The 12,039-nt window shown below is 34.8% G+C and overlaps 1 non-coding gene across 1 annotated transcript; it reads right to left on the bottom strand.

Moving 5' to 3' along the window:
• Positions 1 to 8,040: 8,040 nt before the first annotated feature.
• On the bottom strand, positions 8,041 to 8,146 carry LOC140856811 (small nucleolar RNA R71). Its single transcript, XR_012140413.1, has one exon. It is a non-coding gene; the product is annotated as a small nucleolar RNA R71 (small nucleolar RNA).
• Positions 8,147 to 12,039: the final 3,893 nt, after the last annotated feature.

The following is a 12,039-nucleotide window of genomic DNA, read 5'->3' on the forward strand; positions in this document are numbered from 1 at the left end:
ACATAGATCATTGGATGCGGGTGGACATATGGGGGCCCCTGTGACTGGTAGAGCACTGAAGAGTACTCTGATAGGTGCAGAGGGCCAATCGGATCACCCAATAGAATTCGATCAAGCACATGACGACTCCATTAGCACACATATGTAGCCATAGATTGATAAAAATTTATGCTTAAATTAATTTTATATTGAATTGATCATATTATTTTTGATTAATTTAATTTATTGTTTATTTTATGTAGACATGTTAATGGGTTGTGTGCAAGGCAGTAGTAGATATGGGTAAAAGCCACACACCAGTCTAAGAGGACTAGTGATACTTAGATCCTAGATCTCGACAGATCATGATAATAACTTAAAATATTATTTATTAAATTTTTATATATACTGATATATATAGACTAATGACTTTCTAAACTATATAGGAGGATTACGTGGAGTATCTCATATCACAAGCATGGTGAGAATCTATCCTCTCAGCCCTCCTTGATCTCGAGAGATGCCTTAGAGCCATTGGAGGGATGGTAAGAGTCGGATCATAGTATTCGACATAGCTCAACCCTCCAGTAGCTCAATATTCTTTGACATCCTCCTCTCAGGCCTCGATGACCTAGACGTGGGGTGATGCACATGTAAAAGAGGTCATGCAAAGGCTTTAGAGTCGGTGACTTTAGAGCTTCTGAGATGCCATTCGCGATACAATCATTGAGATTCTTTGGGACTCGCATCTATATGATCAACTGAGCTTATTGTCACAGCATACAGTAGATAAGTTTATTAATAATTTTCTTTACTTTTTAAATTTTTATATTTAGAAGCTTCACATGTTTAGGCTTGAGTCCAAAATGAGTTCTAAAGGATAAAAATTTAATCTAACCATCCAATCAATAAGTAGGAAGTGTCTATAGTTTCGTATCATCGAATAAAATATGTAGAATAATCTGTTTAAGAATCGAAGTAGTATATCGAAATATATGCTTCTGTATCGATATATACTCTTTCACATCAAAACTTATTAATAAAATTTTATTTTCTTCATTATAGGATACTGATATATTTGGCTCTCATCTATCAGCTATTGGAGAGGACATATAGGAGTAGGAGGAGGATAAGGAGGATGATGAGGAGCATCTTAAATAATTTTTTTTGATATATATATAATTTTGATACTTGTAAAGCGTATAAATTTATAAAATTATATAATTTATATTTTTAATATAATATAATTAATTTTATATTTATGATTATGATAAATAATTATTATTTTATTTATAATTGATTTTAAAAAATATAATTACTCATTACTATGATTAAATAGGTTTTAAATATTTAATTATAATTTTTTTAAAAAAATAAAAAATTATTAGTGATAGTATTAATGACACAAATACCATCGCTAATAGTTTTTTATTTTTAATTTTAATAAAAACTATTAGTGATGGCATTATAGACAGCATATGTAGCCATTAATAGTTTTTAATTAAAAAAAATTAAAAATGAAAACCTATTAGCGACGGCATTATAGACAACAAATGCCATCACTAATAGTTTTTAATTACAAAAAATATTAAAAATTAAAAAAAATGTTAGGGATGGCTTTGTTGTCATTAATGCCATCGCTAATTATCTATATTAGCGATGGGTATTTAGCCATTGTTATAACGGTAATTAGCGATGAGCTTATTTTTAATAAATTTTTAGCGATGAAAATTGATATCTAATAATATTAATGATGCAAAGTAGTTATTAGTGATGACAATTAGCGATCGCTAATAACCCATTTTTTTATAGTAATTGGCCAAAGAGGTATTTCAGCCATGATATAGATAGACAGGCGAAGGATTGATGTTCAGCCATCATTAGCCATGATACACTAGTACAGATCGTATGTTGAATGATGTAAATCATGATCTAGTTTACAATTACACCATGAGAACCGATCCAATTTGAGCCTATTTTAAACCAAAGTCGGCAGTCTCAGCCAACTTCAACTCAAACATGGAAAAAGAGAGAGAAAAAATGAAGAGGGAAACCATTTCCTATTCAAGGTCTCGCCTCCTTAGATCAAGTCTATAAATTGAATAAAGCTCAGACCGAGACCCTTATTAGTTGATCCAATCCAAATAGGCTAGGCTCTTGATTGGACCTTAATCAAATAAATTTAATCAAAAAATCCAATTGACCTAGACCAAGTATCTCTCTCCTTCTCATGTTGTTCGAGTCAGACCATATATATTAGGCCTTAATAGAATCCAAAAAATCCAACTGCTTTTCATGATTGATCAAATTGACCTTAATTAGTCTAATTTTTTGTTGGTTAATGAATTAGACCCAGGATTTTGATTTAGATCAGAAGGAGCATGGATCCAAAGATCATGCTATGTATCAAAGATCATGACTTTTGGATCTGATTGACTATAAGTTTTCTTTTTTCTCTAGATTTTTTTAGTACATGTCATATATTTCAGACTAAAATTTATAAATAAATATATCAAAATATTTTAAAAATTAAAAAAATATGTATATTATGCATGCTTTTATAAAATCATTATTCAAAATTATGGGTTAAGCATAAAATGACTGATATGATTATTACAAACTGCAAATTTGAAATAAATTGATATCTCCATTTTAATATCATATGACATTTGGAAAGGAGATTATGCATGTTCATCTTTACATGAACTTTTGAATAAAAAGTATTTTATTGCTTTTTGGAAATGATATATACGGTACTTTGACTTTTAAGATTGTTATGAAAATAAATATGATGATGTTATGAGTATAAGTGAGAAAAAATCTCTAGTTAGACTATGATCTGGGTCTAGCCAATAGAATTAATCTTTGGCCATATATTAGAAACTAGTTTCTTCTAGATCTAGCCAATTGGACTGATTACTGGCAAAGTTAGTGCTTCTAGATCTAACCAGTCAAGGTTGATCACTAACACCATTGATACATTGTGAGTTTATTTTCAAGACTAATTTATTTAACTTGTCATAAGGTTAATCATCACTGTATAAGTCAGAGCTAGTTTTTTTCTACACCTAGTCAGAACCTTATCTCTTTGGGCATTGTCATGGAGTTGATTATGGCCGTAGTCACCGATGACTGAGAAAAGACTTTATGCTTTACTATTATTTATAGCATATTTGGAGAAATTATTATATTATACATGTATCTTATTTTTGTCAAATTACTATGATTTAAATAAAAATATAATTTATACTTGATCCCTCAGAGTAATTGAAAATTTACTGAGCCTATAAAGCTCAACTCCTCTTTTCTATTTTTTTCAAATCCAGACAAGCATATGGGGCTTGGGTTCAAGCAATGAGGAACTTAAGGATTCGAAGACTTGCAATTAATATTTCTTTGGAGAAATTGATTAGATTTTTTCATTATTATTAAGTAATTATGGACTATTCTTTGAATCAACGTATTAGAATATTCTATCACTATTTGAATTTGGAATTATGTGGATAAATTAAATAGGCAAGCTCTTGCATGTCCAATGGGAAGAAATCCTAAGGATGTGTGGCCGTCTATCGTGCACCCAGCTTGGACCATTAGATCAAGGCGTGACACACCATATGTGGGATCATGAGAGTAAACCAAAGAACCAATGAGGATCAGGAGTAGTTATGGAGATCAATGGTTATATTATAATTATTTGGTTTTTTGTATGAATTATGAATCTCTATTTTAAATGAAGGCCCTTTGACAATCATTCCAATGTATCTTTTTATTATAATTTAAACTCCATCAGAAGCTTTTATTCTATGAGTAGGTATAATTTAGACCTTTATCTAGCTGAGCACTATACTTTATCGTAGGCCAGCACTATACATCTACCATAGCATAGCGCTACACCCGTATTCATCTTCGAATAGTGGTGTAATAGAGTTGGAAGTTTTTGACAAAAAAAAAAAGAAATTAGGGTAGGATTTTACGCTTTGATCCCTCAACTAAGATAGTCTCAACTCTACCGGGATGAATTTCTAGATTCCGTCAAGTTTGATATATAAGCACCTTTACCTCTAGTGATTTCATTATACATGTCATACAACCTGATTTTCAAACTTATATTGCTTAGTTTTTTATGTACATTTTAAAACATCCAAAATATTCATAATTAAAATTTATAAAAATTACTTGTGCATGTTATATTTATACTTATATTAAATATTATGCATACTCCATATAAAAGAATAACTTTTTTAAAATTTTGGATCAAGCATGAAGTATTTTGCTAGAGCATATTTGTAAACATAATGATTTATTGCAATGATGGAGGTATTTAAGATGAGATGTTAAACCTTGTTTTGGAACCTGCATGAACATTTAAATAAAATATGCTTACTATATGTTTGAGAAAATATGTTTTAAAATGGCTTTAATGATTACTTTATATTTGGTCTAATTATGATTTGGATCTAGCCAACTGAACTAATAATTAGCCATATGTTTGAAAAATTCTTTTCTTTGCGCCAAGGTAGTTAGAGCTTATCACTACATACGCCAATCAAGGTGTATTATGTTTTCTAATGCTAAACTCTTTGGCCTTGTCATAAGGCTAACCATTGTTGCATGAATCAAAGCTAGTTCCTTCCGAGTTCCTTTCGAGTCTAGTTGGTCAAGGTCAATTGTTGGCACATGCTAGTGGACGCATGTTATGTTCTTAGAAGCTCGTATCTTTCACGCCTTATCATAAAGTTGGCTGTGACCGTCATCACTAAAAATGAGAAAAAATAGATTTTCAAATATTCTTGATTATATATTATAAAAAAAGATTTTTTTGATTGGATATATTAAATATTTAAAAATTAAAATATTTTGTTGACAAGTTTGATGATAAATGATAGCAAGTTTTCATCTAGCTAGATTCTACCACTTTCTAGGACTGTCTTCTAGACGTATATGAAGTAGTCATCCATGATTTTAACTTTTTCTTTGTTGATATGATAACTACCTTCTTCATGATTCTGCTCCCAATCCACTTCTTAAGTCGATAAACCTTCGGAGGCATTTCTTTTAATTAGATCAATCTCTTGTTGATCTAATGATCTAGAGTAAAAGATCAAATGACAATCCAAATCGGTGTATCTCTTGCCAAAGGCAATCAACTAATAGATCTTGTTTATTTAATGGCACAAATTATATATATTGAAAAGTATGTATGCACATATTTATTCAAGTACTAGATGATCAATGGCCCATACACATCAACTATCATGGTAGATGGTATTATCACTCTCAAATCCAAAAAAGATTAGGATGATCTAGATAAAAAAATAGCTCAGGTATATGCTAAAGTCATGAATATTCTTTATTGCTCTTTTGATGTTAATAAATTCAATAGAAATTCTACTTATATTTTTGCTAAAGAAATATAGGATAGATTAGAAGTTACTCAAAAGATACTAATTAAGTAAAAGAATCCAAGATTAATATACTTATACATAAGTATGCATTATTTAAAATGGAGCTGATAAACACTTAATTTAAGTCATTTAAAGTAAAAAAATTATATTATATTTATTTTATTTATTAAGAATTTGATGCTTCTTTTTATGTTTTACAGGAAAGGTGATCGCTGATACAAAGAGTCCGATTCGCAGATCAAAAAGATTCAAGTTTGAAGAAAATTAGACTTAAAATAAAATTAAAATAAAAGAAGGACGTATACGGTATTATAGAAAATGAAGATACTATGCAAGAAACCCAAAAAGGATATAGGCATCATTTTAAAAAAATAAAAGTTTCTTTTTGTAAATCAAAAAGGAGCGTTTCCTAACAGGGCGCGCGGCGGTGCAGGCGCAGGAGTGCGGCGGTGCCAGCGCGGCGATGCGGGCGCACGGCGGTGCGGTGCGGGCGCGCGGCATGGCGGGTGTGCGGAGAGTTGTGCTGGCAGACACAGTCACAAACAGACGGACGGCAGATGGATCTAAAAATTAAAGAAAAAAATATAATACTTGGAAATACTTCAAGGGGAAGAATTTGTATTTTCTTTATCTGCTTGTGATCTTTCCATCTCATCCATCCATCTTTTAGTCCTTAGTATTTTCTTTAGTCCCACATCGAAAAACCATGTAAAACTCCTCCCTCCTAACACCTATAAAAAGGCTCTTGTACTCTCATTTGAGGATCATTCCAGAAATCCTTCTAGAGCCTTGCATAGAGGAAGAGAAAGGGACTACTTCATGAGCAGCTAGGCTAGTAGTCTCGAGAGTGGAGAAAAAATTTTGTAACGACATAGAGTGGGTTTATTGTTCTAAATTTTCTTGTATTTCTTTATATGTAATAAAGATTATGCTTTTTATTTAAATCGTCATGAGTTCTTTATTTGCTCTCTTTCATATGCTTTTATTTATGCTTTCCTGTTAGATTAATATTAGGAACAACTTTTACTTTCTGGAGATATGCCATGATCTATGGGTACGGGATGTGCCGAGGAAAGAAGAGTTATTTACCTAGTACTTTTCGAAGATGCATCGTGATCTACGGGTACGGAGTGTGCCGAGAAAAGATAGATATTTTTTCTAAGATTAATCGCATCTATTTAATTAAAAAAAAGAGATACAACTCTACTAGTGCAAAATTAATTCAAAACTCCCGAGCTCTTTATTTTCTAATTACATCAATTTTAAGATAATTTATTTTCTAAATCAAAACAATGCTTCTTTCTTTTATTTTACAATCTCAACTTAGCCCAAGGTCCCTGAGGATACGATCTCGACTCATCCTACCTACGTAGTGAGTAGAGTTATTTTTGGTGCTATCAACGACTACGCATCAAATTTTGGCACCATTGTCGGGGATCTTGGCACGGTTGAATTAAAAAAAAAAATCACTGACATTTCATAACACTTAACTAAAATAGCGTAACCTCAAATATAAAAATTTCTAACTTGATTGGATACCTTGTTTCTTTGCATTGTATCTCCATAATTAACTTTAAGGGTGCAACCCATTAACTAAGATAAGGTGGAGATTTGATCACCCTTTCTTGGCCCACAAATCACTCCCTTGCATTTGCATAACCTAGACCTTAATCTAAAATTAATTAGATGTTGACCCCTAAGGATTTCGAGCTCATTAGGACAAGTGATCCTGAGAGTTGAACTAGGTTAGACTTGGTCAGCTAGCTGGTGTCTAGGCAAGTGGTTTGCGGGATGATTGGGCCCGAAGAAAGGTGGTTTTTAATTGGTTCCGTTCGCTGATCTGATCAATTTAATTGGTGTCTAAGGAAAGCAACGGGGGGACTCCCACCAACCTTACACTTATCTGGCCAGTTGGTTGGTCAAGTTCTGACTTGGAGGGCTTGAAGGCTAACTACAGTTAGGAGCTGTCTAGAACTAGGATAACTTTAGGATAGAGAGTCCACTGCATGCTAACTTGATTGTAATTAAAATCTAACCACAACTAATTCTTCTATTAGTTTTAGGACTTCTTAGGATCTCTTCTTTAGAACTCTTTTCTCTCTTCTCCTCTCCTCTTAATAAAAAAAAAATAATAATAATCCTTAACAGTCTAGGATAGTCCTATATAGACCTTTTAGTTGCATGTTAGGTCGACGATCACTAAAACCCGACTTGCAACCATTAGACGAAGAATTAGAAAAGACTCTTAGGACTATCCGAGTTAGAAACATGACTGCACCTGGTGAGGCTAATCCTCCACGCTCATTGAGAGAATATTTCACTCCATCCTCATATACCTACTCTCCATTCATTCAAGCACCTCCAATAGAAGCTACCCAATATGAGATTAAGTCTAACATTATTCAAATATTGCCATCATTCTATGGACTTAGTAACGAGGATCCATACAAACACTTGGATGAATTTCTTGAAATTTATTCCATAGTAAAAATCCAAAACTTCTCCGATGATGCCCTTAGGTTGAAACTGTTCCCTTTCTCACTTAAGGACAAAGTCAAGCATTGGTTAAACTCCTTAGACTCTATAACCATTTCAACTTGAGATCATCTTCAGAGAGAATTTCTCAAGAAATACTTTTCAATTGGAAAAACAAATCAAATTAGAAAAGCTATCACTAGTTTTTTCCAATTGGAGGGTGAACTTTTTTATGAGACATGGGAAAGGTTAAGGGACCTCATTCGTAAATGTCCACACCATGCTGTCCCTAAATGGCAACTTTGTCAGTGTTTTTATGATGGTCTATCAGAGAAACACCGATAAATGGTTGATGCATCATGTGGTGGGACATTCATGCTAAAGAGTGAGGATGAAGCCTGGCAGCTCTTTAAAACACTTAGTGAGAATTCCCTACATCATATGTCTGCTACCTCTAGAGAACAACCCATGCTTCAACAAAAAAAAAATAGAATTTATCAGATTAGAAACGTCATAGATATCCACAGTAAGGTAGATGAACTGTCCCAAAAATTAGACCATCTTCTAAATACCAGACAATCCCCGATTCCACCTAACCCAATCCAAGAAGTTTGTGCATTGTGTGCAAGTCCAAACCATTTTGTTAATGAATGCCCAACTGCACTTCAATTTTCTGAGTTTGTGCATGAGCAGGTTCAGCAAGCTCAAGTCCAACAAGCTCGCAGACCAGGAAATGATCCATATTCGAACACTTATACCCCGGCTGGAGAAACCATCCAAATTTTTTCTGGAGACCACAACCAGTAGTTGGCCCTGCCACACCTCGACCTCAATATCAGGACCCGACATATAGGCATGGACCATACCATCAATTTCAAAATGCTCCTCAACCATCTACTACTGGTCACAGCTCAGCTTTTGAGAAAAAAGTTCTGAAAGTACTAGAACGATTAGAAGTCAACACTCAGACCCTTAACTCCCACACACAATCCATTGCTAAGCTAGAGATCCAAATCGGTCAACTAGCGACTGCATTCAGTAAAAGGAAAGGAGAAAAATTACCTAGCCAATCCGAGAGCAACCCAAGAGGATAATTTGTGATTGAGAGCTCTAATACCCTAGAAGCTTTTTTTGAACACGCCAAATCAATCATGACTCTAAGAAGTGGAAAGGTCATTGAACACACTAGTAAAACCAATGAGACTGACCCTAAACCTCAAACTGAAGCCAAATCACCCAAGAATAAGGAGGACCTTAAAATAGAGAATGAACCAACTGCACCGGAATCATCTTACTTGCCTAAAGCTCCATTTTTGGATGCCCTGAAAGCCCCTATTCCTGCAGATAAGAAGGGAGGAAGACTCGACGAGATGTTGGAATTGTTTAAGCAAGTCCAAATTAATCTTCCCCTTCTAGATGCAATCAAACAGGTCCCTGCTTATGCCAAATTTTTGAAAGATTTGTATACCCAAAAATGTAAATCTAGATCACAAATCTCAAAGAAAGTATGCCTCAGTGAATAGGCTAGTTCTGTCTTCCAGCATGCTACTCCTCCAAAGCTTAAAGACCCAGGAGCCCCCATCATTTTCTGTGTTATAGGAGATTATCACATTGAAAAAACTCTTCTGGACTTAGGGGCAAGTGTGAATCTTTTACCTAGTTCGGTGTATGAACTTTTTGGATTCAGAGAACTGAAACCCATATCAGTCACACTGTAATTAGCCGACAGATCAATTAAGGAACCACGTGGAATGCTTGAGGATGTCTTGGTCAAAGTAGATGAGTTTTACTTTCCAGTTGATTTTTTGGTTCTCGACATGGAACTAAGTGGCAACCCAAGATAAATTTCCATTATCTTAGGATGACCCTTCCTAGCTACAGTAAATGCATGCATTAATTGTAGGACAGGAGTCATGGACATATCGTTTGGGAATACAAAACTGAGACTAAATATGTTTGGTGCTTCCCAAGGACCATCAATGGATAGTTGCTTCGAAGTAGACACACTAGAAGACATTATAGAAGATACAACACCTACAATTCTAGCACTAGACCCCTTAGATACTTGCTTCGCTCACTTTGGAGTGTATAACTTTGAGGGATATATGAAAGAAGTTAACACCTTGTTGGATACACCACACGATAAAATCACTCCTCTATGGACAATCAAGTATGAGCCATTGCCCATATTAGCCAGTACACCAATAGTCCCATCTTTAGAATCACCACCTACATTAAAATTGAAACCCCTTCCTGCTACGCTCAAGTATGTATTTATAGGACCCAATGACACCCTCCCGCAATCATTGCATCAGACTTGACCCCTAATCAGGAAGCACAATTGGTTGGTATTCTGAAGGAATACAAAGAGGTTATCGGTTGGTCCATTGCCGATTTAAAAAGAATTGACCCCTCCATTTGCATGCACCATATTCATTTTGAGGCAAATGCCAAACCCCATCGAGATATGCAGAGGAGATTGAACCCAAACATGCGTGAAGTAGTAAAGAAAGAGGTGGTAAAGTGGTTAGATGCTGGAATCATCTCCCCATATCCGATAGTAAATGGGTCAGTCCCACTCAAGTAGTACCTAAGAAATCAGGTATTACTGTGGTTGAGAATGAAGAAGGTGAACTGCTTCCCACTCGCATATCATCTGGATGGCGAGTATGCATAGATTATAGAAAACTAAATGCCGTTACTAGGAAGGACCATTTTTCATTGCCCTTCATCGACCAAATCTTAGAACGGTTAGCAGGACAAAGTTTCTTCTATTTTTTGATGGTTATTTAGGATACAATCAAGTACCTATATTTTCGGATGACCAAGAAAAGACTACCTTCACCTGCCCTTATGGCACCTTCGCTTTTCGACGTATGCCATTCGGGCTCTGCAATGCACCTGCTACATTTCAACGGTACATACTGACCATTTTTTCGGATATAGTGGACAAATATCTTGAAGTTTTTATGGATGATTTTTCTGTGTTTGGAACCACCTTTGAGGATTGTCTCCATAATCTTTCCAAAGTTCTTAAATGGTATATGGAGACAAATCTCATCCTAAGTTGGGAAAAGAGCCATTTCATGGTGTGGAAAGGAATTGTATTAGGACATATTATTTCTGAAAGAGGGATCGAGGTAGATAAAGCCAAAGTTGAGGTCATTTCAAAACTACCACCCCCTACTTCGGTTCGACAAATAGATCCTTCTTAGGTCATGCCGGATTTTATAGACGCTTCATCAAAGACTTTAGCAAGATTTCAAGACCCCTGTGCAATTTGTTGGCCAAGGACACACCATTTGTCTTTGACGAAGACTGTTTGAAAGCATTCAACATATTACGAACAGTCTTGACAACAGTACCCATAATAAAACCCCTGACTGGTCCATTCCATTTGAGATTATGTGTGATGCCTCTGACTTTGCAATAGGTGCCATCTTAAGCCAAAAAATCAATAAGGAGCCACATGTAATCTATTATACTAGCAAGACTCTTTCCAATGCCCAATTAAACTACACCACAACAGAAAAAGAGCTACTAGCAGTAGTGTTCGCCCTTGAAAAATTTTGCTCATATCTGTTAGGATCTAAGGTTCTAGTTTACTCTGATCATGCGGCTCTGAAACATCTCCTCTCAAAGAAAGATACTAAACCGCGTTTGATCAGATGGATCCTTCTTTTACAAGAATTTGATCTGAAAATCCGAGATAAGAAGGGTTTCGAGAATGTGGTAGCTGATCACATCTCCAGGATCTTAGTTGAACACACAATAGGCATAGATGAGATCAAAAAAAAAATTTCTGATGAACAACTTTTCGCAATCTCCTCTAGCCGTTCTCCATGGTTTGCCCATATTGTCAATTACTTGTCAACAGGACAAGTACCTTCTCACTGGACAAAATAAGAAAAGGATCGATTTTTCTCGTAAATTAAACATTATTTCTGGGAAGAACCTGAACTATTCAAATACTGTCCTGACCAAGTTATTCGTCGTTGTATCCTCGAGAGTGAATTCCAAAGTATTCTCACTTTTTGTCATTCTTCGGCATATGGGGGATATTTTAGTGGAAGAAAAACTACAGCAAAAGTGCTGCAGAGTGAATTTTATTGGCCAACGCTTTTCAAGGATGCACATAAATTTGGCCGAAGTTGTCTGCAATGTCAGCAAACAAAAAATT

This window comes from Elaeis guineensis, chromosome 3 (assembly GCF_000442705.2).
Source record: "Elaeis guineensis isolate ETL-2024a chromosome 3, EG11, whole genome shotgun sequence".
Classification (NCBI taxonomy): domain Eukaryota; kingdom Viridiplantae; phylum Streptophyta; class Magnoliopsida; order Arecales; family Arecaceae; genus Elaeis; species Elaeis guineensis.